Here is a 27218-nt window from a genome sequence, read left to right on the forward strand (position 1 = left end):
TTGAAATCTTGTTACTTACAATGAAATGGTGAGAATTGGCACTACTGTAGACTGTTTGAACATTTATTAATGGGATGGTGTCTCTCATAGCGTAGATGAATGTCCTAACTACCATGATACAGAGTCATTTTCACTACCTATCTCTATTCTATAGTCTGTATTGGTGTCACGATAGACATCTCCATGACAGAAGATGAATATGAAGATGAATTATAATCAAGACAGACACATTTTGACACATTTACTTTGCCAGGGATGTTTAGTAAGTACCTTTCAAAATTAGAAAAGTGCATGGGATACATTTCTGCTGTTTCATTATTTAGTCCAAATTAATACACAAAAACACTGTGCTGTGTATCAGTAAAGTTTGGTCTAGAGAAAACTAACACACAAAACTTAAAAAGCAAGGAAATGAAAAGTTAAGTCAGTGAACATGGCACAATCTTCAGCCAGGAATACACACATCACCACATCCATTATCCTCCTGAGAGAATGCACCACAACCTTAAACTCTGCCCCAGCAGGGATTCCAGCCTTATAACATCTCCTTACACAAATTCCATTACCACCACTACCACAAACACACCAGATTCCACTCCCACACCATCTGTTTTGCACAGTTCTGTAAAATGACGCATGCTTATTTTTTTCCTCCTGGGGGAATTCTGTGCCAAAAAATTAAAAATTCTGCACTATATTTTAAAATTCTGCTCTGTCTCTTCCCTACCTGGGTGGGAGCCACTGCTATGTCCTAGCACCACAGCACCCTCTGGTGGACAAAGGGAAGAACTGCAGAAGTTATTTTCTGCGGGGATCTGCTGCTGTTCTTGTGACACAGTGCCCTCTGGTGGGCAAAAGGTGGAATGCAGCAACATTTTGGCAGAAGCTTTTTTTCGACACAAAAAATTAAAGATATGCATGGCTCATTAATTATGCATGTCTACAGTAGTACAGAATTCCTCCAGGAGTAATATTTGGAGAAAACCTGACTTCACAATAGCTATTCCTTTGTAGAAGATTTTCTTCTTTGATGAAACACAAATGCCTCATGATTAAAAAATCCCATTCCCCATGCACCAAGTGAACCCTCCAAGGGTTGAAATGCAGTAACATTCAAGTTCAAAATCTTGGTCTTTATCTTCAAGGTGCTCAATGGCCTTGGTCTAGTGTATCTAAAAAATCAACTAAAGCCACAGGACAAAGACCATGGTCAACATTTACTCTTGTCTGCCGCAATGAAATGGAATTCTTTACAAGGGTAAAGCTCATCTAGGTAGGAGACAGAGTTTCCTTGAAAAGGTGACCAGTAATTTAAATCTGATTGAATATCAGATTAGGAGTGAGCAGAGGGATTCAAAGAGGAAAGTGATGTGTTCAAATCAACAGGTAGAGAACATGCTTTTAGCAGCTCAACCTCAATACATTATTTCTTTAAAAAAATGCTTATGGATACACTGGACGCAGAAATATTTTGGATTGCTTTTTCCCAAAATTGGCTTTTCTGAATTGTTTGGGATATATATACTCAATGTGTGTCCATCTCAGATACCCATCCTACCTGACCTTAAATGAAATTGATGAGTTCAACATTAAAAATTAAACACCGTTTTAAAACAAAGTATTTTAAATACTTGTGGCACCTCAGGGACTAACAAATTTATTTATATGCTCAAATAAATTTGTTAGTCTCTAAGGTGCCACAAGTCCTCCTGTTCTTTTTGCGAATACAGACTAACACGACTGCTACTCTGAAACCTATTTTAAATACATTATTCTTCCTCTATAAAGTGGTCATGGCCTTTCCAGTGTGCAGTAACTCAATTACTGAAATTGCGAACTGATGGTAGTTGGCTTATTTAGGCACATTATGGTACCTTTCCTCAAGTCCATGCAGTTCCATCCCCCCTCTTGAGTCACATGAGCTTGGGGAGGAGAGAAACTACTGAGACAACCCAGAAACTCAGCTGTGGGGGACTGGGGCATGCAGCTCTAATGAGGACCTGCAGATTCTGATGGTGTCATCACGTTGTGGGTTTTTTATATATTTTCAGTCTAGACATTAGTAGTATACAGCTCGATAGGATTCATCAATGTATATTTTTAACAGGTTACCACACCCTCTTTTGTCCTCCAGTTTCATATGTTGACTCATACACATTTGGCACTGTTGACCATTTTTGAAAAAAAAAAAGAAAAGTATTTTTCCTTTTCAAGAGGCATATTTATTAGAGATGACCTAAAGAAGTCTTCTTCTGAAAGCAGTGAAATTGAGAAAGCCTTTACAAAATACATACACCACAGGAAGCTGAGTATTTTGTACATTGTGCAAAATGTGTTTTGCCAGGGGAAAAAAGACAAATGATTATTTTAAATACAAAGTATATGGTTCTCTTTAAAACCACGGAGATAAACTGCAAGTTACCACCCAGGCATAGCAAACATACCCTGGGAAAACACAATTCTTTTGGGAGGCTTTTGAGGATGCTATCAAAAAGCCCACAGGTTTCTGCTGGTGGATTTAAATGTTTCAGCACCCGAAGCCTACATGGTAAAAACAAGCATTTCCCCCCCAGACTGGCCCTATGTATACACCTTGAAAAAAACATAAAAGTAGTAATTTTTTTAACAATCCTCAGCCATTTTTAAAAAAGAGCATCCCCTTGATAAGCAGGTCTAGCCATGCACACAGAAACCTGGCTCTTTTGAAACTCCTCATCAAAGCCAGACCGCATCAAAGGAAGGCTATTCTGTGCTCAGCCTCTGACAACCTGGTAGTGGCCAGCTCAGAAATAGCACTCAACTCTGTAAAAGGAAAAGTCCCCCAGAAACCCTAACAAGTAAGCATGCTAAAAAGAAAATGGGGGATTAGTAAAACACTGAGCGATTAAAAAAAACTGTTCCTCAAAAGAAAAAAAGATGATTGTAAAACAGGTCAGGGGTTTTATCAAACTTTTGTTGAGCTTTGATGTCAGGCCTTTTAAATAAAATGGTTGAAAAATTGTACCTCATTCCTAGCCACCAGCTAGAACAAACAAACACATCTCTAGTGATGAAGAAAATATCAGAACCACAACTCCTCACCAATTGGATTCAGAGATGAAAGACATTCTTCAAAGATCCAGTTTATCAGACTATGAAAAGGTTAAACTTTACGAGAGGGTCCTACAAAGATATCTGGTATTGGCCAAGAAGAGTGAAGAAAAAAGACTAAAATAAGTCTCTTTCATCCAGAGTAAGAGGGGCAGGGGGCTGGGCCCATGGCGAAAAGGTGGAGGGTCATGGACCCTTGGCCTCCCCATCTTCCAGCATCCCTGTCACCATGTGGTCATTTTCATGTGAAGAGGTCCAGCTAATCCAACTCCCTGCTGACGGATGTTAGTTCGGCCCTGCTCATAAACCCCACATTTCCTGTGCCTTCCGAAATGGTGCTTCCGTGGGCCCTGCTGTGTCTTTTTCAAACCTTCTTGCGGAAACCTGCATGGGGAGGGTGTCGTGGCTGTAGTTCAGAATCAGCTCTATCAAGGCTCTGTAAGGGTAACAATTGTCACTCTGGCTGATAAGACAGTCACCTAGAGTGACCTCCAGCTGGTTAAGAAGGGTGGTAATGGAGTTGTTTGTGAGGGCAACCCTGGTGTTGTCGGTGTCACAACCTTGCAGCACACGTAGAGCAGCATGTTATTGAGGTCCAAGTAATGATTCCCCGTGTCCCAAAATAAAAAATTCCAGAGGGACATTCACCGTTAAAGCGGCCAAAGGAGGCACCTCTACATAAAAACTAGTCTCGATGTTGGCTTGTGTGGGGGCTATTTGAAATAGATCCAATTCTGGTTTAGCACATTCTTCAGAACCACAACGAATGAAAGACATTTTAAAATATGTTCCTTTTACCACAGGCAGTGCTCTGTTTCCTCCTCTTAGGACAACTTTTAGGGTTATGGCTGACAAGCCATCCAGCAACATTTTTTCTAAAGGGCCGAGGAGGCTCTGTAAATAGCTGGCGTGACACTGCTCTTTTCCTCCTGGCCACCACTAGACCGTAACCTTCCTGTTGTGTGGGCACTCCTACTTTGTTCCCAATGCAGTGAGACACGCGGTTCACTACATCTCTGGTTATATTTTTCACAGCTGTTTTCATGTGAGGGTTAATCATTTCTAAACCCCTTCTCAACAACGGCACTGCTTTTCTAAAAATACTGTGGAATATTTCTCTTAAATCAGCCCTGTACATGACAGGTGATCCTTAATATCCCAGCAGAGCATAACCAGTCTGGGCCTTGTAGTAGTTCCTATACAAAAAGGGATCCCCATAGTTTTTTATAGTCACCATTCTTCAATTTTCCTGGGGTGCCAATGCTTTTTAACATTCACCTTCCCAAAACTAAATGAAATGTGTTATTCTGATCAGTCTTTATTTCAATAGTAATGGTACCTATGTGCTGCTTACTTGTGGGGACATAATGTGGTTTGTCATCTGTGATCGTAATAAATTAATTGTTGATGCCATGGATGGACACAAGCACAACAGCGGCACATGGTAGTCCCTCACTAACTGATGTTCCACTCTGTCCGTGTACCGAATAAAGAGTTATCCCCCCCCCCCCCCCCCCGCTATAATGTCTATGGGGATGTCTTACATAGCTGATACAGGATTGTTGCCAATATTGCTGCCAATTCTCCCAGTGCACAAAAAAACAAAACAAAACAAAAAATACTTTTCATGGGTTTCTTTTAACCAAACCCTTCTGGTCAATGGGTCATAAATGATGCTGACCTCCAGTGGTCAGGATCACCACTGATGCTTGAATAATAACCGGCTTCTACATAGTAGGACCCAATTTCTTTTTTCGATGCAGTCATGAATGGTATATTGTGAGAGAGTGTGTTCCGCAAGTGACAATAATGAATTTCCAATAACGTGACATCCCAATTAACGATTATATTTAAAGGCTTGGCCAGTTGTATTATAAAATTGGAACTAATATTTTGAGGAACCCTCCTGCCCCCCTCGAGATGCATTGTTCAGTAAGGTAACATAAAAGCTCCCATCAGCCATTTATCAAAGGTCTTGAACTTGAGACACTTTAATCTAACTGTTAAATTTTTCATGCCATCCTTTCTGGTTCACCAGAACACTTGTTTCTCCCCTGTCCTTTCTTCACTAGAATCTTTTCTATTCTGTAAACACGGTCCTGGGTAGGGTTTACTTTTTGTAATTCTTCAGGATAAAAAGACCCTGTGACTTCCTCTTCTCTGTAATCTTTTAATGTGTACATAGGTCGCTGTCCTTGTGATAAAACCCAGATGTGATGACGATTTAATCAGTAAAGGCTGGCTGATTACCCTTTTCAAAAGGACCCTTCGCTTTAGATTCCCTTTCGCAATCACATTAAAAAACACTTGTGGCAACTTTATTTTAAAACTATCCCTGGAGACAGTTTTTCACAAGCTCAGCAAGTTAGCGTGGGTCATGTCACTCGGTAATTCTCTGATAGTTCTGTGATACCTTCTGTTGTAACCATCTATGAAGGCCTACAGTGTGTCGATGTATCGAAAGGTGCTATGGGTGGTAAAATACCTCCACATTTTTTATTTTAAAGTTCTGTTAAACCTCTCCATGATCCCTGCCTTGACTTCCTTATTGGTAACAAAATGGTGTACCCTTTGTTGTTTAAATAAAGTTTGTAAAGCTTTGTTTAAAAACAATTTTCCTTTATCTCTCTGTAATTTAGAGACATGTAGCCTTACGTAAAAATAGCTTTGAATGCCTTTGCCACCTCTTCCTCAGTCTTATTCTTTAAGGACTCCGCCCAGGGTATTTAGGCAAAATGTCTATCATTGTTACACTATATTTACAACGGTGAAAGGTCCCTCCCGGGTTGCAACCTGGAACTGGGGTACCACTGAACACCCCAACTCACCAGCCTGGGCTCCCTCTCACACTGTGTTGCTATGACAAGCTGCAGATTGCTCCCGGTTCTACACTCCCACCAGCATTCACCCAGGCAGGGACACACCCTGCTGCAGTTACACGCAGGCTCTGGCCAGCCACTGCATGAACCAACAATAGAGAGGGTAGAGCCAGAATATCCCCAGCTGCCCAGCCTAGGACCCCAGATGTGAGGAACCCCTTTTTTCCCCAAACTTAGTTACCAGCCCAGTTTGTGGAAAAATACAGCTACCAAAATGGAGGTCAGTATCTTGTGGTCTGATCACATGCCCTTGCTGTGTCATAGCAGCCATTTACCTTTAAAACACGGCAATATATCTGGGGAGTTTCTTCTTCGTTCTGGAGGTTAGGAAAATTGTAAATGAGGACAATGGGAAACAAAAGGGATCTGGAAAACCCTGGGATATGAAGCGGCAAATGGAGGTATGTCAGATGAATGAAGCTCTGTGGTCAAAGACAGACAACTAATTGGAGCCACGTTAGAGCAGGATGATTCAAATTTAGCCAAGGGAATTGTGAGGTGAAGTGAACAACATTAATACAGCATTACATTAATACTGGTAACGGCTGACCTATCTGAATGGGTGCCCTTACACTTCCAATCAGATTTTGACAAAAATTTGGCAGAAATGCAAGCAAACCACAGGAGCCAATCTCTAGTCATCCTTTGAGCTGTGGGGAGGGGGTGGGTACTGACCAGAACAAATATTGAGGAGAGGATTGTCTACGCTTTTGGGGACGTTACAGGCAGTATAATAACTGCACTACAAAGGATGCCTACCCCTTTCCAAGGGCAGATGAGAACTTGAAACTCTAGCTAAATCCTAGTGGTTCTTTACATTTGATTAGGGATTGTACAGACAGATCACCACTCATTAAAATGGCTTCATAATTTTAAATTGCCACAGGTCAAGTAGCCTGATGGATGGAGGACATAGAGCAATTTGATGGCCATGTTATCCATTGGCCGGGGACGTTGTATGATGCTAAGAAGCTTGGACTGCTTTTGGGCGCCCCATGTCATGTTCAGAAGAGACCACCCATTTACACTTATTACACTTAAAGAGGTAGCCCGAGGCTGAACCCTGTGTTTCAGCCCAAAATTGAACTGAAGAACCAGGAAGACTTTATGGGGTCATCTTGAGGTGTAAAAAGAGGAAAAGGATAGCATGTGGAAAAATTTGTAACTGGCTTTGGAGGAAGCAGCCTCGAAGGCAGAGGCAAGACAGCCTGTATTATTTTACAACAAATTGTTGAAAAAATATAAAACAATAATAAATATTTATTTTTATAAATATTTTTTATTAGCGCAGGTGGGGAAGAACCTATATAGGTGGACATGGCCTCTGAGGGATCATCAGAAGTTAGTGAGGCCGAGAGCCAGTTGATAGACCCTGATGAATGGAAAGATGGCAACATTATTACAGTAGAAGCAGCTAAAAGTATTGACAGTCATGAAAAAAATATTTCAATGATGTGCTTAATTTTTTTTTGACAGATAACCAAGCCAGGACCACACAGGATCACAGTCCAGGTTTGTTGCAAGAGATGGTCAGATGCAGAGGCAAAATAACATAATGAGGTAAAATAGAGCATTCTGAAAGAAAAATAAAAGCTGGCATTATTACCCTCCGCACACCGTCTTCCTGGAAAATTACAGCAATATGTTTCTTAATTATCGTGCACATTTTATCCCTCGTATTAAGATTAACTCCATACTTCACCAGGAAATCAATGTCTCTTGATCACAGCCCCATGCCACTATTAAATCCCATAGCTAATAAAGGTGTCACTTTCTATGGTGGTTTGCCAAAAAATTACATCTGGCCATTTATCACCCTGACCACCCCAAATCGGGGTGTGAGTTTCTGAGTTCTCACGCTGTATGCTTTTTTCCATATCCTTTCAGATAAGACAGAAATGTTTGTCTCCAATCAGTTAGTATTCAGTGGTTACCCTTGTAATAGCCATGATAAGTGAGATGTAAGTGAACTTGGCCAGTATACCATGTTGCCAACTCACATTGTGAATTTAGAGTTACTTGGTGTCTTTTAAAAGTCCAATAGGATCTCCTCATTCCTGGCTTAAAAATCCTGAAATTTCCCATATTAGAAATGATTGCTGTCTCCCATTACTTTAAATGAGATTGACACCAAAATGTCCTCAGACGAGATGATTATCATTGACCACAGGCTTTGTGCTGGGTAAAATGTCCAGAGGAGTGTTCCAGCTGGGATAGAATCCTCTCTACACAAGAACTGATGACAGCCGCAGGACCAAGGGTGCGGTCTGAATCCCTAGGGTAGGAGGCATACCCGGGGTGGAGCTGCAGGCAATCAAAAGATATCAGGGATGGACCCACAAAACGTAGCTCTGCAGAGATTGTGGGAAGTACTGCTGCTCACAGGCAGTCAGGGACAGGCTGCTATTACTTAGAAAGCCCCTGCCCTGGAAGATGTATTGGCCCCAGAGTAGCCCACAATCAGGAGTTTGTAAAGGTGGTTTAAAGCCACCTTGTCCTCCTCTTCATGGACTGCAAATAAAGGGCAGCACGGAATCTAAACCCATATGATCAATGTTACTATTTAATATTATTCATCATGTTTATTACATCAGTAAGAAGGGCCTAACGCAGGGGTAATCAATAGGCAGACCGCAGGCCAAATCCAGACTGCCAGATGCTTTTGAATGGAAACCCAAATCTTTTTATTTTCTTCTTCTAATAATTTTTTTATTATTATTTTCTCTGGAGTCTGGACCTTGACTATACCTTGACCAACAAATTTGGACCGTGACAAAAAAATAATTGACTATCCGTGGCCTAACGTCTAACCGGAAGAAGCCCCATTGTGCTAGCAGACAGTCCCTGCCCTGAAGAGCTTGTAATTTAACTAGTCCGGACATGCCAGCAGAGTGAACAATGTAATGGCAGCAAACATGTTAGTTCCAAGATATATTTTTTGAGGGGGTATTTAGGAGGGGATCATTTAAATGTAAAGAAAAGGGCACAGGATATGGGAGAGGCAGGTAGGAGGCAGGCGTGATACTGTGGTGAAGAGACTGGGAGGGAGGGTTGGAACAAACAGCCAATTAAGGGACTGCTGCACTAAGGTGAGGGGATAAAATTGGACCCCGTCAAGGCTACCCCTCCCTCCAGTACCTGGACACAGAATGTGCCGTGGAAGATTCTCATATGAGATTGGGTGAGTTAAGGTTAATATGTTAACTACTACATGCCACAAGGGGCCACAGCAATATTGTTAACCTATCCAACTATACTCTCAGCCCAGCAGAAGCAGCTGTCCTATCTCGGGGCCTCTCCTTCTGCCCCTCCACCCCCACGAACATGATACAGTTCTGTGGCGACCTAGAATCCTATTTTCGATGTCTCTGACTCAAGGAATATTTCCAACACACCTCTGAACAACATACTAATCCACAGAGACCTTCCTACCAACACTACAAAAAGAATGATTCTAGGTGGACTCCTCCTGAAGGTCGAAACAGCAGACTGGACTTCTACATAGAGTGCTTCCGCCGACGTGCACGGGCTGAAATTGTGGAAAAGCAGCATCACTTGCCCCATAACCTCAGCCGTGCAGAACACAATGCCATCCACAGCCTCAGAAACAACTCTGACATCATAATCAAAAAGGCTGACAAAGGAGGTGCTGTTGTCATCATGAATAGGTCGGGATATGAACAAGAGGCTGCTCGGCAGCTCTCCAACATCACTTTCTACAAGCCATTACCCTCTGATCCCACTGAGAGTTACCAAAAGAAACTACAGCATTTGCTCAAGAAACTCCCTGAAAAAGCACAAGATCAAATCCGCACAGACACACCCCTGGAACCCCGACCTGGGATATTCTATCTACTACCCAAGATCCATAAACCTGGAAATCCTGGACGCCCCATCGTCTCAGGCATTGGCACCCTGACAGCAGGATTGTCTGGCTATGTAGACTCCCTCCTCAGGCCCTACTCTACCAGCACTCCCAGCTACCTTCGAGACATCACTGACTTCCTGAGGAAACTACAATCCATCCGTGATCTTCCTGATAACACCCTCCTGGCCACTATGGATGTAGAAGCCCTCTACACCAACATTCCACACAAAGATGGACTACAAGCCGTCAAGAACACTATCCCCGATAATGTCATGGCTAACCTGGTGGCTGAACTTTGTGACTTTGTCCTTACCCATAACTATTTTACGTTTGGGGACAATGTATACCTTCAGATCAGCGGCACTGCTATGGGTACCCGCATGGCCCCACAGTAGGCCAACATTTTTATGGCTGACTTAGAACAACGCTTCCTCAGCTCTCGTCCCCTAATGCCCCTACTCTACTTGTGCTATATTGATGACATCTTCATCATCTGGACCCATGGAAAAGAAGCCCTTGAGGAATTCCACCATGATTTCAACAATTTCCATCCCACCATCAACCTCAGCCTGGTCCAGTCCACACAAGAGATCCACTTCCTGGACACTACAGTGCTAATAAACGATGGTCACATCAACACCACCCTATACCGGAAACCTACTGACCGCTATTCCTACCTACATGCCTCCAGCTTTCACCCTGACCACACCACACGATCCATCGTCTACAGCCAAGCTCTGTGATACAACCGCATTTGCTCCAACCCCTCAGACAGAGACAAACACCTACAAGATCTCTATCAAGCATTCTTACAACTACAATACCCACCTGCGGAAGTGAAGAAACAGATTGATAGAGCCAGAAGAGTTCCCAGAAGTCACCTACTACAGGACAGGCCTAACAGAGAAAATAACAGAACGCCACTAACCGTCACCTTCAGCCCCCAACTAAAACCCCTCCAATGCATTATTAAGGATCTACAACCTATCCTGAAGGATGACCCAACACTCTCACAAATCTTGGGAGACAGGCCAGTCCTTGCCTACAGACAGCCCCCCAACCTGAAGCAAATACTCACCAGCAACCACATACCACACAACAGAACCACTAACCCAGGAACCTATCCTTGCAACAAAGCCCATTGCCAACTGTGCCCACATATCTATTCAGGGGACACCATCACAGGGCCTAATAACATCAGCCACACTATCAGAGGCTCGTTCACCTGCACATCCACCAATGTGATATATGCCATCATGTGCCAGCAATGCCCCTCTGCCATGTACATTGGTCAAACTGGACAGTCTCTGCGTAAAAGAGTAAATGGACACAAATCAGATGTCAAGAATTATAACATTCATAAACCAGTCGGAGAACATCTTCAATCTCTCTGGTCACGCGATTACAGATATGAAAGTTGTGATATTACAACAAAAAACCTTCAAATCCAGACTCCAGCGAGAAACTGTTGAATTGGAATTCATTTTCAAATTGGATACAATTAACTTAGGCTTGAATAGAGACTGGGAGTGGCTAAGTCATTATGCAAGGTAACCTATTTCCCCTTGTTTTTTCCTACCACCCCCCCTCCTCAGACGTTCTTGTTAAACCCTGGATTTGTGCTGGAAATGGCCCACCTTGATTATCATACATATTTGTAAGGAGAGTGGTCACTTTAGATAAGCTATTACCAGCAGGAGAGTGGGTTTGTGTGTGTGGCGGGGGGGGGGGGTGAGAAAACCTGGATTTGTGCTGGAAATTGCCCAACTTGATTATCATACACATTGTAAGGAGAGTGATCATTTTAGATAAGCTATTAGCAGCAGGAGGGTGGGGTTGGAGGAGGTATTTTTTCATGCTTTGTGTGTATATAAAAAGATCTTCTACACTTTCCACAGTATGCATCCGATGAAGTGAGCTGTAGCTTATGAAAGCTTATGCTCAAATAAATTGGTTAGTCTCTAAGGTGCCACAAGTACTCCTTTTCTTTTTGCGAATACAGACTAACACGGCTGTTACTCTGAAACCAAAGGTTAATATGAGAATCTTAACTTTAGCATTTCTCGACTTTATTAAAAATTGTAACCTTAATATTACATGAATGTAATCTGTGTGTACACATAGTGACGATAATTGTGAGACAAGTTATAGAGGGAGCTAGTAACAAACCCTATATTTAGATTGCCTCACTATAAAAGATTCTCATGATTCCCTCTCCCCGCCACACACAATATCTAAGACCTCCATTTGAAGCAGAACAGAAAGATTGTCAGCTGTTTGGGGCAGGGACTTTCTAAATGTAAGACAAGATAGAGCAGTAAATACTTTAGCTTTCAGCCAAAAACTTTTTCTTTCTAATATGGACACATTTCTTTCTCAAAACATATATGCAGTTACTCATAGCTCAGAATTATACTGGATGAAGCTCATGATAGGCAATGATAGATTTACCCCATTCGTACCTTTTACAAAAGACCAGGTCTAAACTTTTGACTGAAATGTTCCAACTGGAAAGTTTGGTTTGGATATAATCAAACTTTTTTTTTTTTTAAACTCAAAAGCCACTCCTGGAAAACACTAGTGAGTAAGGCAACAATTACAAGGGTACTATGAAAGGAGGTTTATTAATTGATGATAGTCCTTTAACTATATCTTAAAATACCTTAAAATATATCTTAAAATAAATGTTTTATTTATAAGCTATTTTATATCATATATGGGGAGGTGATAGTCGTGACAATTTACAGTCATGTGATAAATTTACACCTTTAATGAAGCAGTTGCTCCCAGATCTCTAGTCAGTTTCATCAGGATGTATTCTAACAAGCCAAACTCCTGAGCAGCTTGACTCAAGGTAATTATAATTATTTATTATTTACTTGCAGTTGCACCTCTTTGTGGTAGGTGGTTTCCAGACACTTAAGAAAGACAGTCCCTGATCCAAGAAACTCACTCTCTAAGGAATCTGGCTTTACAGGCAGAAGGATGCAACAAATAATCCCACTGAATTTTAGGATGAGTTACTAACTCATGATGATTGAAAATATCCCTAAGTCATGTATTCCCTGATTATAAGGGGCCTGCTCCAAAGCCTGTTCTTTTCAACTGGAGCCTCTGACTGCAATGGACTATGAATCAGGCCCATAATGTGCAAAATTCTAGCTGCTTTTATGCAAATGTGCTGCGGGGGGAGGAGTGAAGGGGGCTAAGAATGACTCCTCCTGCTACCTACCAAACCCATATGAACAGGAGCCATGTTCAATACATAACTAGTGCTGCTGTGGCAGCCAAACTGCATGGCCAGCTAATTTCCACAAAAAAATGCCTTTTCCCTGAGGAGGCTTGGACTGATAGATGACAACTGTGGTCTCATACCCGCATGCCTGCCACAATGACTGTTTTTTTGTAAAAGCTATAAGGAATGTTGAAAAGTTCCCATAGTCATTCTCCTTACATCTGGTCACAGAGTGTGGGGGAGTCAGGGCCCTGCACCCCCCACTTCCTGCGAGTCACCATGATTCTCAGCCAGCCAGTAAAATAGAAGGTTTATTGGACAACAGAAATTCAGTCCAAAACTGAGCTTATAGGTACAGAAAACAGGACCCATCTTGGGGGGTAGAGAGCCCAGACCCCGGTGCTGGGCCTCCCTCCGTTTCCCAAGCCAGCTCCAAACTGAGACTCCCTCCAGCCCCTCCTCTGGCCTTTGTCTCTTTCCCTGGGCCAGGAGGCCACCCAATCTCTTTGTTCTCCAGCACCTTCAGTTGGCACCTTGCAGGGGAGGGGCCCCGGCCATCAGTTACCAGGAGACAGGGTGCCGGCCATTCTCTGTGCAGACGGCATCACACTGGCCCTCTAGGGGTCTGCAACAATCACACACCCTTATCCCACTATCTAGACACTTGAGAAATGCATAGGGGAAACTGAGGCACCCACACAGCATTCAGAGAAAACATTAAGAACATTCCCACTTCATCCCACTTCTGTTGTGCCCAGACAGAATGCTTTCTAGCATCTCTTTGGTTGCACAGTTCCTCACCCCCTCCCGAGCACTCCTCAGACAAGCCATTGACTTTATACATTTTCTTTAAAACTTCGATCAGGTGTTTTTCATTTTCTTGTGGTAACTATTTAACCTAATCACCATAAACCTGGCATTTTCTCTATTTGACTCCTTTCTCATTCAATGTATCCTTGGACTAATTCTTGGAATTTTAAAAAAGATTTTGGGGAAAAACCCCACAGATAGATCAATAAGGATCATCACTTGATTGATAACATTTTTAAAAAATAGCTACAAGGGAGCCAACTGTAATTCTTACATCTGGAGAATATGGGGAGGGGAGGAGAAAAGAGAAATGGAAGTAAAACTTGAATTATTTAGGTTGAACAATGAACCAAAGTGATAAACAAAGATTTGTATATAATATCTACTGTTTCAAAGTCATGGGAAAACATTCCTTTTCTAGCACTATCATGGACATATATAAACGCAGCTATTAATAAGCAGTGTTGTTACAGGGAAAGAAATGAAGTGGGATTCCCCATAGGGATGGGACAGAGCTCCTTTCTGTGTCTTATTTATTACCTGGTTTAGTGCTGTTAGCACACCCACAGCCACCTTCACCCCATAGTTGGCTCCATAATAGTTGATCAGCCATTTGGTAACATCCATGGGGCAGCCTGTCTCCAGCTGGTCCCAGGGCATGTTGTTATAATTTGTTTCCATTTTGCTTTCTGTCAGTTTTCAGTTGAAATGCTCAAACTCACCTTCTCCCAGCTTCTCCTGAGTCTCCAGCAGGGAAGCTTTCAGCGACTTCTCCATGCTGTCTCTTCAGATGGCACCTTAGCAAACCAGCCAGCGGAGCATCAGGAAACTGCTTCTGCCTCTGCAAAGACTCGGCTAAAAACTAGTCCAAACTTGGAGTCAGGCCAAGAGAGTAAAACTGAAACTAAACGTCTCATGCACAGCTCACAGTAACCCCACCCATCTCTCTTTTGGCTCCCCACCTTGATCCAAGCTAGGGCTGTGCAAGTCATTTGAAATCTCCAATGCTATCCCCCCATTTCCCCACAAATAACCCATCTGATCCCTTTCAAAAACTGGAGTAGGATACTATATGCTAATATGCTGACAGTTCTTAGATCCATTACAACAAAGTTGACCAGAAGAGAAGGTGGGGGATGAAGGGAAGGAAACGAAATTAAATCTCAGGTGTATAGTATAGTAAGAGACTGGGTACTGAGTGTTCCGCTGTGCTCCTGGCAGTCGAGTCCACAAGCTACAGACTATGGGATATAGTTGGGGAGAGAGGACATGACCGAGGTGCCCTAATAATCTCCAGATGTTGGGGCCAATGTCATACACAGTAAAAAGAAAAGGAGTACTTGTGGCACCTTAGAGACTAAGGTGCCACAAGTACTCCTTTTCTTTTTGCGAATACAGACTAACACGGCTGCTACTCTGATACACAGTAAAGCAGAGCAGCTTGGAGGAAAGGGGCTTATCAGGGGCAGCGAGCAGCATAACTGTGATGGGATGGACTCCCCCTTCCAGGATGTTACCTGATGTGCTGGGGTCCCACTGAGCCCACCTGTCCTACCAGCCTGACCCCTGCCTTTGTGCTGCTGTGTCAGCCCCCTTCCAGCACACACAGGTAGGGACACGCCTACCTGTAGAATCACACAAGAGTCTGCAATCAGCTCTGTGTGGGAGGGCTCAGCTTGGGGAGTTGCCCAGTGCTCTGGTGCACACACCCTATGGAATGTAAACCCCAAATTATATTGTCTTGTGCTGTATAGAAATTTATACAGTGCAAGCTCATGAAATTCGCCTCCTCCCTCAATATGGAGGAAGATACGCACAGCTTCCCCCCCAACCCCAGTTATGAATTGCACAAAATGGGCTTTGGAATAAACAACGAATAAGTTTATTAACTACACAAGGTAAATTTTAAGTGACTATAAGAGATAGCAAACAGAACAAAGCAGATTACTGAGCAAATAAAACAAAACACACAAACTAAGCTTAATACACTAAAGAATACTGGTTACAAATAGGTTTCAGAGTACTCTCAGGCCAGCAGAAGCAGCTGTCCTATCTCGGGGCGTCTCCTTCTGCCCCTCCACCCCCACGAACATGATACAGTTCTGTGGCGACCTAGAATCCTATTTTCGATGTCTCTGACTCAAGGAATATTTCCAACATACTTCTGAACAACATACTAATCCACAGAGACCTCCCTACCAACACTACAAAAAGAAGGATTCTAGGTGGACTCCTCCTGAAGGTCGAAACAGCAGACTGCACTTCTACATAGAGTGCTTCCGCCGACGTGCACGGGCTGAAATTGTGGAAAAGCAGCATCACTTGCCCCATAACCTCAGCCGTGCAGAACACAATGCCATCCACAGCCTCAGAAACAACTCTGACATCATAATCAAAAAGGCTGTCAAAGGAGGTGCTGTTGTCATCATGAATAGGTCGGAATATGAACAAGAGGCTGCTCGGCAGCTCTCCAACACCACTTTCTACAAGCCATTACCCTCTGATCCCACTGAGAGTTACCAAAAGAAACTACAGCATTTGCTCAAGAAACTCCCTGAAAAAGCACAAGATCAAATCCTCACAGACACACCCCTGGAACCCCGACCTGGGATATTCTATCTACTACCCAAGATCCATAAACCTGGAAATCCTGGGCGCCCCATCATCTCAGGCATTGGCACCCTGACAGCAGGATTGTCTGGCTATGTAGACTCCCTCCTCAGGCCCTACGCTACCAGCACTCCCAGCTACCTTCGAGACATCACTGACTTCCTGAGGAAACTATAATCCATCGGTGATCTTCCTGATAATACCATCCTGGCCACTATGGATGTAGAAGCCCTCTACACCAACATTCCACACAAAGATGGACTACAAGCCGTCAAGAACACTATCCCCGATAATGTCACGGCTAACCTGGTGGCTGAACTTTGTGACTTTGTCCTTACCCATAACTATTTTACGTTTGGGGACAATGTATACCTTCAGATCAGCGGCACTGCTATGGGTACCTGCATGGCCCCACAGTATGCCAACATTTTTATGGCTGACTTAGCACAACGCTTCCTCAGCTCTCGTCCCCTATCGCACGTACTTTACTTGTGCTACATTGATGACATCTTCATCATCTGGACCCATGGAAAAGAAGCCCTTGAGGAATTCCACCATGATTTCAACAATTTCCATCCCACCATCAACCTCAGCCTGGTCCAGTCCACACAAGAGATCCACTTCCTGGACACTACAGTGCTCATAAACGATGGTCACATAAACACCACCCTATACCGGAAACCTACTGACCGCTATTCCTACCTACATGCCTCCAGCTTTCACCCTGACCACACCACACGATCCATCGTCTACAGCCAAGCTCTGCGATACAACCACATTTGCTCCAACCCCTCAGACGGAGACAAACACCTACAAGATCTCTATCAAGCATTCTTACAACTACAATACCCACCTGCGGAAGTGAAGAAACAGATTGATAGAGCCAGAAGAGTTCCTAGAAGTCACCTACTACAGGACAGGCCCAACAAAGAAAATAACAGAACGCCACTAACCGTCACTTTCAGCCCCCAACTAAAACCCCTCCAATGCATTATTAAGGATCTACAACCTATCCTGAAGGATGACCCAACACTCTCACAAATCCTGGGAGACAGGCCAGTCCTTGCCTAGAGACAGCCCCCAACCTGAAGCAAATACTCACCAGCAACCACATACCACACAACAGAACCACTAACCCAGGAACCTATCCTTGCAACAAAGCCATTGCCAACTGTGCCCACATATCTATTCAGGGGACACCATCACAGGGCCTAATAACATCAGCCACACTATCAGAGGCTCGTTCACCTGCACATCCACCAATGTGATATGTGCCAGCAATGCCCCTCTGCCATGTACATTGGTCAAACTGGACAGTCTCTACGTAAAAGAGTAAATGGACACAAATCAGATGTCAAGAATTATAACATTCATAAACCAGTCGGAGAACACTTCAATCTCTCTGGTCACGCGATTACAGACATGAAAGTTGCAATTCTTCAACAAAAAACCTTCAAATCCAGACTCCAGCGAGAAACTGTTGAATTGGAATTCATTTGCAAATTGGATACAATTAACTTAGGCTTGAATAGAGACTGGGAGTGGCTAAGTCATTATGCAAGGTAACCTATTTCCCCTTGTTTTTTCCTAACCCCCCGCCCCCCCAGACGTTCTTGTTAAACCCTGGATTTGTGCTGGAAATGGCCCACCTTGATTATCATACATATTGTAAGGAGAGTGGTCACTTTAGATAAGCTATTACCAGCAGGAGAGTGGGTTTGTGTGTGGGGGGGGGGGGGGAGGGTGTGTGTGAGAATACCTGGATTTGTGCTGGAAATGGCCCAACTTGATTATCATACACATTGTAAGGAGAGTGATCACTTTAGATAAGCTATTAGCAGCAGGAGAGTGGGGTGGGAGGAGGTATTTTTTCATGCTTTGTGTGTATAAAAGATCTTCTGCAGTTTCCATAGTATGCATCCGATGAAGTGAGCTGTAGCTCACGAAAGCTTATGCTCAAATAAATTGGTTAGTCTCTAAGGTGCCACAAGTCCTCCTTTTCTTTTTGGTTACAAATAATAATTTCTCACACTGAATGTTGTTTTAAGCAGGTTGCAGAGTTTCTTGAAGGTAAACTGCACTGTTTTCAGCTTAAATCTCCAGGGATTCCTTCTACAGGCTGATCTGTCTCACCTGGGCTCACCCCCTACCTTCCCCAGCTTAGTTCCTTTGTTTCTTCAGGTGTTTTCAGAAGTGTTCCTTCTTGGGTGGGGAGGCAGTGGAGAAGAGCCAAGATTAACTCACTCCCCAGCCTTAAATAGGATTTACACATGGCAAGAATCTTTTGTTTCCTAGCCCACCCCGTTGCAGTGGAAAAATACCAGCTCAAGATGGGATCCTGTACCAGGTGATAGGATCACATGACCTTGTAGTGTCAAGACAGCATCCCAGGATGCTTCTCAGGAAGGCTGGAGATTAGTATCGTCAATGACCTATTGTCCGTCCTAATGGCCCATCCAGGCTGATTGCCTACCGTCTGGTGCTCATCCCACAAGTACACACACAGCTGTAATTGTTACATAGTCAATATTCCTAACTCCAAATACAGGAGTGATACAAGAATACAAATAGGATAATCTTATTCAGTAAATCACAACCTTTCCAATGATACCTCGCATGACCCCTCTTGCATAAAATACACCTCAGTTATGCCGTATTCATATCATAAGCATATTTTTATGAAGAATATGGGGAATAATGTCACCATAACTGTCAGTGGAGGAGGGGGACAAAGGAGCAGAGGTGGAAAGAAACAATACAACACTCAGGGAGGACAGTGACAGGGAAGTATTGGGTGGGAGAAGGAACCAAGATATGGGGGAAATGGACACAGTATTGAAAACCTGAAGAGCTCAAAAATCTTGAGTTTGACTCCAGAAAATGATGAGATTTTTAAAAATAGATTATGTGTGTACTCTGGTCTTTTGATTTCTGAATTTCCCTGCCCATCCCCAGTGTGCATGAGAGACAATTAGTGTTACCCACTCTCCCAAAGCTATTGGGTGAGGTGATTTTTGGCCCCCTGCTGCAGGAGCTCTCACCCCCTCATTTGCCATTCTCTGTCCAGAATTAATTCTGCCCCCACCCCATCAGTTCTGCCCCCGCATCAATTCAGTCTCCCCAGTCTCAGCCCTGTTTGTCTAGAGGCTTTTCAACCTCTCACCTCCTTCCCAGGCCAGGTGCTGCAGGGAGGGAAGAGGGAGAAGCAGAGGTACCGTCCTGTACCTATTGCTCACAGGAGCGAAGGAGGGAACGGGGCTGCCCTGAACTTCTGGGCTCGTTAGCTGCCCCCTGTTCCTTCCTCTCCTGTACTTCAGGTGGTTATTGATGAGGGGAGCTGGAAGGAAAGAGCTATGTCTCCTCTGACCCATGAGGCAATGAGGCTGCTCAAACTGCCTAGAGGGCTGGAGCTTCTTGTGTCCTAGTGAGACTGGGGTCTAGCCTGGCCAAAGTCCTGTCAACTCGCAAAAAAATCTCAAGAATTGGCAGCACTTTAAACAGAATTTAACCTGAAAAATGCAATTAATATATCTGGGGGAGTAATGGGGGAATGGGAGCACACACAATCAATGGGAGGGAGAAATCTGGGAAGCAATAATCCTGAAAGAGTCCTAAGGGAAGGAATGGGCAGGAAATTAGACTTGCATTGACACTATGGTAAGGCTGAAAACAACATGCCAATGTACTTTAGAAGTGTATATACAAAGGTATTATCACTGCAGAATGATTTTGGTCTAAAAGAAACTCCACACCGAGGAGCACCAACCAAACTTCTGGGGCCTTGAACATACATGTACAAATACAAACACGGGAATTACAAAACAAATTGTTCAGAGCAGTAGCCAGCCAATCACCAGTCATTTCACCCAGTCATCTTAAAACCCCCTTCTCACTCTTCCACCAGACAGAAATCCCACCCTCAACTGCTTCAGTCCTCCCTCTGTGGCTGCTCAAACAGACAAGCTTGCAGAGTACCCAGAAGGTCTGCAGACCGGGGCTGTTTTGGACCTTGGGGGAAGGCATTCCACAAGAGAGGGGCCCTTTTGGAGAATGACCAGCCAGTAGCCCCTTCCCCTTTATACTGAGAGAGATTCAGTTGAAAGCCCTCAGCTGATTGTGACTGTGGAAGTATGGCATTAAGAAAGAGGCATCTCTCAAACAGTGTTGCCAACTCTTATGATTGCATTGTAAGTCTCATGATATTTACTGCTTTTCTTTAAGCTTAAGCTTCTGGACACATGATTCAGTGAGAATCTCAGCTTTCTTTCTTTTTTTTTTTTAAAGTAAGGTTCTAGTACTCATGGTTGCAAAGAACAGCTTGAAAACATGACCAAAGTGCACCATAAATGCTCAAAAAATAGAAGACAAATAAAAAATACTCAATATATACAATATGCAATATATATGCATCTGACGAAGTGGGTTCCACCCCATGAAAGCTTATGTCCAAGTCAATTTGTTAGTCTGTAAGGTGCCACAGGACTCCTCATTGTTTTTTGCTGAAACAGACTAACACAGCTACCCCTCTGAAACTTGTCAATACATAAGGTATATTTAAAAGCTCATGGTTTTTAAGCCAATCTCATGATATTCTGGAACCTGACTCATGGTTTTTTGAATGCTTGGGATTGACTATACTGCTCAAGCAGACAGGTTGAAAGCTATTTAGGACACTTAAAATGCCACCTAGAAACTAAAAGACAGCCTATGCAGATCCTGGAGCACCAACAACATATGCCCCCAGTCAAAAGGTATCACCAAATGGGCTGCTTCGTACTTCACCAGTTTACGTTTATGGATACCTTTAAATAGCTAAGTACGTTGAGTTTTAAATTGTCCCTCTATGCCGTTGTCTAGAGGAGAATTTAGAAGTGTGATGTTACAAGAGTTGCCGAGGGCAGGTCTTCACTTAAAACGTTGCAGTGGCACATCTGCACCGCTGTAGCACTTCAAGGAAGACACCAACGGGGAGGCTTCTCCTGTTGGCATGGTGCAACTTTTTAACATTTAAATTTAATTTTGTGGTTTTTTTATTTAACTACCATGGATTCAGCTCCTGTTGCTACAGTGTCAAGCTCAACAAAGTGACAATCACCTCTGGTGCTTTTCTCAAATTTGGAGACTCCAGGAACACACAAAGACCTGAGGTTTAAAATTTGTCTCAGTGGCATATGCCAGAAACCTCCGGTATGGGTGAAACTAGGTTGACAGAAGAATTCTTCCGCCAACCTAGCTGCCACCTCTTGGAGAAGTTGGTTTGACTAAATCAATCGGAAAAAACCCTTCTCTGGGTGACTGGGCAACCAAATGGCAGATGAAATTGAATGCTGATAAATGCAAAGTAATGCACATTGGAAAACATAATCCCAACTATACATATAAAATGATGGGGTCTAAATTAGCTGTTACCACTCAAGAAAGAGATCTTGGAGTCATTGTGGATAGTTCTCTGAAAACATCCACTCAGTGTGCAGCAACAGTCAAAAAAGCAAGCAGAATGTGTGGAATAATGAAAAAAGGGATAGATAATAGGACAGAAAATATCATATTGACTCTATATAAATCCATGGTACATCCACATCTTGAGTACTGTGTGCAGATGTGGTCGCCCCATCTCAAAAAAGATCTATTGCAATTGGAAAAGGTTCAGAAAAGGGCAACAAAAATGATTAGGGGTATGGAACAGCTTCCGTATGAGGAGAGATGAATAAAACTGGGACTTTTCAGCTTGGAAAAGAAACAGTTAAGGGGAGATATGATTGAGGTCTATAAAATCATGACTGGTGTAGAGAAAGTAGATGAGGAAGTGTTGTTTACTACTTCATATAACACAACAACTAGGAGTCACCAAATGAAATTCATAGGCAGCAGGTTTACAACAAATAAAAGGAAGTATTTCTTCACACAACGCACAGTCAACCTGTGGAACTCCTTGTCCGAGGATGTTGTGAAGGCCAAGACCATAACAGCTTTCAAAAAAGAACTAGATAAATTCATGGAGGAAAGGTCCATCAATGGCTATTAACCAGGATGGCCAAGGATGGTGTCCGTAGCCTCTGTTTGCCAGAAGCTGGGAATGAGCAACAGAGGATAGATCACTTGATGATTACCTGTTCTGTTCATTCTCTCTTGGGCACCTGACATTGGCCACTATCAGAAGACAGGATACTGGGCTAGATGGACCTTTGGTCTGACCCAGTACAGCCATTCTTATGTTCATACTGCAAGATGCATAGTGGTACTTAAAGCACCCAGTATTGTAAATGCATACACCACAGAACTCTTAGGTTCAGCAAAACACTGAGTCATAAGTGTAAATGTACCACATAATGCATAGGTTCAGTATAAGACACAGTGTAATATTAATAAATGTACACCAAGCACTACACAACTCCTAACAACCCCCAAACCATCAGGGCCAGAGCACAGTCCAATACTGTCCTTCACTATGGCTGACCATTAAAGTGCTTTTTCAAAGCCTCCCTCCATAGCTGTCAGGGTTCCCCCACACACACTCTGAACTCTGGGGTACAGATGTGGGGACCCGCATGAAAGACCCCCTAAATTTATATTCTACCAGCTTAGGTTAAAACTTCTCCAAGGCACAAATTCCTTTCCTTGTCCTTGGATGGTATATTGCTGCCACCACCAAGTGATTTACACAAAAATTCAGGGAAGGGTCACTTAGAATCCCTATCCCCCCAAAAATATCTCCCCAAGCCCCTTCACCCCCTTTCCTGGGGAGGCTTGAGAATAAAAATACCAACCAGTTGCCTTAGGAGTGTGAGCACAGACCAGAACCTTTGTTTTCAGGACACTGAAATCAATCAGGTTCTTAAAAGAAGAACTTTATTTATAAAGAAAAAATGTAAAAGAATCACACCTGCAAAATCAGGATGGACGGTAACTTTATAGGGAAATAAAAAGATTTAAAACACAGAGGATTCCCCTCTGTGCTCAGCTTCACAGTTACAAAAACAGGAATGACACTACCTCTGGAGCATAGTAAAATTCACAAGACAAAACAAAAGATAACCTAACACATTTCCTTGCCCTACTCACAGTTTCTGTGGTTTTAGATTATTCCAGGTATATTTTCAGGAGATATTTAACCTACTTGGCTTCTCCCTCCATCCGGAGAGTGAACAACCCACAGAACAACAAACAAATCCCCCCCCCCCTCAGATTTGAAAGTATCTTCTTTTCTCATTGGTCCTTCTGGTCAGGTGCCAACTAGGTTATTTGAACTGCTTAACCCTTTACAGGTAAGGCAATCCAGTACAGCTGCCAAGCATACATAAAGTTGCTACTCTTCCCTCTATATTCATGATGCCCCCCAAATCACAGACGGTGCTGGACAGCCTGTTCCACATTGGCTGTGATTTCTAAATTTCAAGGATGATTTTAACCAGCTGATTTTGGAAAACTTTCATGTGAGAATGCATCAGCCACTTCATTAGAAGCTCCTGAAATGTGTTGTATTTCAAAATCAAAATCTTGGAGAGAGAAACTCTACCAAAGAAGTTTTTTTTTGTTATTGTCCTTGACGCTATGAAGCCACTTCAGCACAGCATGGTCGGTCTAGAGGTGGAAATGCCATCCCCAAACGTATGGGTGTAGCTTCTCCAGAGCATACACAATGTCATAACATTCCTTCTCTGTGATTGACCAGTGGCTTTCCCTCTCAGACAGTTTTTTGATGAGAAAGACGACAGCAGGGCTGCCCCTACCCATACGCAAAGTACGCAGCCATGTAGGGCACCAGGAAATTTGGGGCACCAAATTGCCCCAAATTTCCTGGTGCCCTACACAGCTGCGTGCTGCTCCAGCAGCCAGCCTGATGCCCTGGCTGGCTGAGCCAGCCAGAAAAGCAGCCCCCGACCCTGCTCCACCTCTTCCTCATGGTCCCCATCCCTGCTCTGACCCCACCTTTCCTCTTTCCTCCCCTGCTCCACTCCAGCCCTGTCCCCACTCCACTCCTTCCCCTGAGGACTGCCCTGCACTCACCGGGTGGCGGTAAGTGGAACAACCTGGCCCTAGCCTGCTCCACCCGCTGGCTCCCAACATAGGTTCCCCCTTCCCCCCAAATCCCAAGGCTGGGAGCCAGGAGAGCATAATGGAGTGGGCTGGGGCTGGGTCACTCTACTTCCCGCCGCCTCATGAGTGTGGGGTTGGGCCTTCCCTGCACTCACCGGGCAACAGGAAATGGAGCAACCCAGCCCCAGCCTGCTCCGCTCTGCCGGTGAGTGCTGGGGGGCAGTTTCACCCCTGCCCCCCAAACCTGCTCCCTCCCCACAGAGGCCTGGGGCCAGCCCCCCACCCACGGAGGCCTGAGGTTGCTCCCACCCCATGGAGGGGCTGCGTAGGGCACAAAAATGTTTAGGGACGGCCCTGCACAGCAGGATGGAATTCTTGATCTGGTTCTTCTTGCATTAAAACTGCTCCCGCACCACGCTTAGGTGCATCTGTGGTTACTAGGAACGGCTTGTCAAAGTCTGGGGCCCTTAGCACAGGGTCAGACATGAGTGTCGCTTTAAGCTGGTTAAAGGTCTTCTGACACTTTTCAGTCCACTGAACTGCATTTGGCTGTTTCTTTTTGGTCAGGTCTGTCAGTGGGGTGACAATTTGGCTCTAGTGAGGTACAAATTGCCTGTAACATCCAGCCAAACTTAAGAAGGATTGGACCGGTTTCTTTGACTTTGAGACAGGCCACTTAACATAGCATTTACTTTGGCCTGTAGGGGGTTGATAGTTCCTTGACCCACCTGGTGTCCAAGGTAAGTCACTCTGTTTCGCCCTATTTGACACTTTTTAGCCTTAACAGTTAGTCCTGCCTCCCTTATGCGCTCAAAGCCTTTTTGTAGATGTATGATGGGTTGGGTCACAGAAACCACACCCAAAACTCACTTAAAATCACGACCAGTGTCTCAAAGCAAACCGCTGTGCACAGATTCTGCTCTACTATGTGATTGTGACGGGTTGGGTCACAGAAACCCCCTTGGGACTGCCACCCGATGTGCCGAGACTACCTCTAAGCCCATTTTCCCTGGCAGCTTGGGACTTCAGTACCCTGCCTGGTTGTGCCAGACGCACTAGCCTGCTACAAACACAGGTCCAGGTCCAAACCACGTTCCCAAAAACTGAAGGCTTAGCTGAAAACAGCTTAAGAAGTGCTCCTGTCTCCAACACCCAGATACCCAGTTCCCAATGGGATCCAAACCCCAAATAAATCTGTTTTACTCTATATAAAGCTTATACAGGGTAAACTCAAATTATTCAGCCTCTATAACACTGATAGAGAAATATGCACAGCTGTTTGCTCCCCCCAGGTATTAATACATACTCTGGGCTAATTAATAAGCAAAAAGTGATTTTATTAAATATAAAAAGTAGGATATAAGTGTTTCCAAGTAATAACACACAGAACAAAGTACGTTACCAAGCAAATACAAAAAAAAACATGCAAGTCTAAGCCTACTACAGTAAGAAACTAAATGCAGGTAAATTTCACCCTCAGAGATGCTCCAATAAGCTTCTCTGACAGACTAGATTTCTTCCTAGTCTGGGTCCAGCAATCACTCACACCCCCATAGTTACTGTCCTTTGTTCCAGTTTCTTTCAGGCATCTCTTGAGCCAGCTGAAGATAAAATGGAGGGGTTTCCCAGGGCCTTCTATAGTCTCTCTCTTGTGTTCTCCTGTGCAGAATATCAGCTACAAGATGGAGTTTTGGAGTCACATGGGCAAGTCACATGTCCATGCATGACTCAGTTCTTTACAGGCCGACGCCATTGTTTACAAGTTAGTTTGAACATTCCCAGGAAAGCTCAGATGTGGATTGGCGTCTCTCAAGGTCCACTGTTATCCAAGTACTCCCAATTACTTGAATAACCCCTTCAGACTATGTTGACCAAATCTGCCTTAGGTGCTTCCTACAGCAAACACTTTAAATGCAAGCATAGAGCCAACGCTCATAACTTCAGATATAAAAATAATAGATGCATACGAATAGGGTGAATACATTCAGTAGAACATAACCTTTGCAAAGATATGTTATATGGCATATCTAGAATAAAACATATTCCAGTTATGTCATATTTACACTCATAAGCATATTTCTAGAAAGCATTATGGGGTGCAACATCACACTCTCCTTCGCAACTTACTGGCAGAGACCTGGACGCTGTTCATGGTGGAGGCAGTACATGTAAAATCCCTGTTTGTCTCTGGTCACACCCCCTTTCACTACCTTTAAACCATACAATGTCATTCATAGGTGTTCTAGCAAGGTTTGGGGTTCCTGGTCCCCGGGTGCCTGAAAACAGGTTGGGGTGTAGTATTGCTAACACAATGCAGACAGCAATATCTGTTAACGTGTAGGTGTCTTGGCATTTAGCCACCAATGCCATGAGGTTGTGTGCCTCAGTTTCCCCTTCCACACAACAGCATAGGCCTGTTTTGCTTTTGCTGCTATGCCAAGCTTCCAGCCTGTTTACAGGTATAAGCTGAAAAGCAACATGCTTCTGGGACTGTTTTGTCACCATCCGAAGCGTGTACAAAATATTTTTTCCACAAATCAGGTATGTTCCGCATCTTTAAAAGTTTACCATGAATATTATCTCCTTTGTCTTGACCCATAGATGAAGTAGAAAAAGACACAAGATTAACAGCAAATCTTCGGCAGACAGGCTTTGTCCACACAATTTAGCTTGTTTAGTGTCTATTGCA

The 27218-nt window shown here is 43.7% G+C and overlaps 2 protein-coding genes across 12 annotated transcripts in view; both read right to left on the reverse strand.

Annotated features, from left to right (window-relative positions):
- Positions 1 to 15145, reverse strand: part of LOC119566513 (maestro heat-like repeat-containing protein family member 7) — a 626780-nt gene extending 611635 nt beyond the window's left edge. Inside the window, exon 1 of the mRNA XM_043549298.1 lies at positions 14605 to 15145. The gene's annotated coding sequence lies outside the window, so the exon portion shown is untranslated. The remainder of the gene's footprint in view (positions 1 to 14604) is intronic.
- Positions 1 to 27218, reverse strand: part of LOC119566252 (interferon-induced very large GTPase 1-like) — an 858959-nt gene that overhangs the window by 528944 nt on the left and 302797 nt on the right. The window lies entirely within an intron of this gene.

The sequence above is a fragment of the Chelonia mydas genome, chromosome 6, assembly GCF_015237465.2.
Source record: "Chelonia mydas isolate rCheMyd1 chromosome 6, rCheMyd1.pri.v2, whole genome shotgun sequence".
Classification (NCBI taxonomy): Eukaryota; Metazoa; Chordata; order Testudines; family Cheloniidae; genus Chelonia; species Chelonia mydas.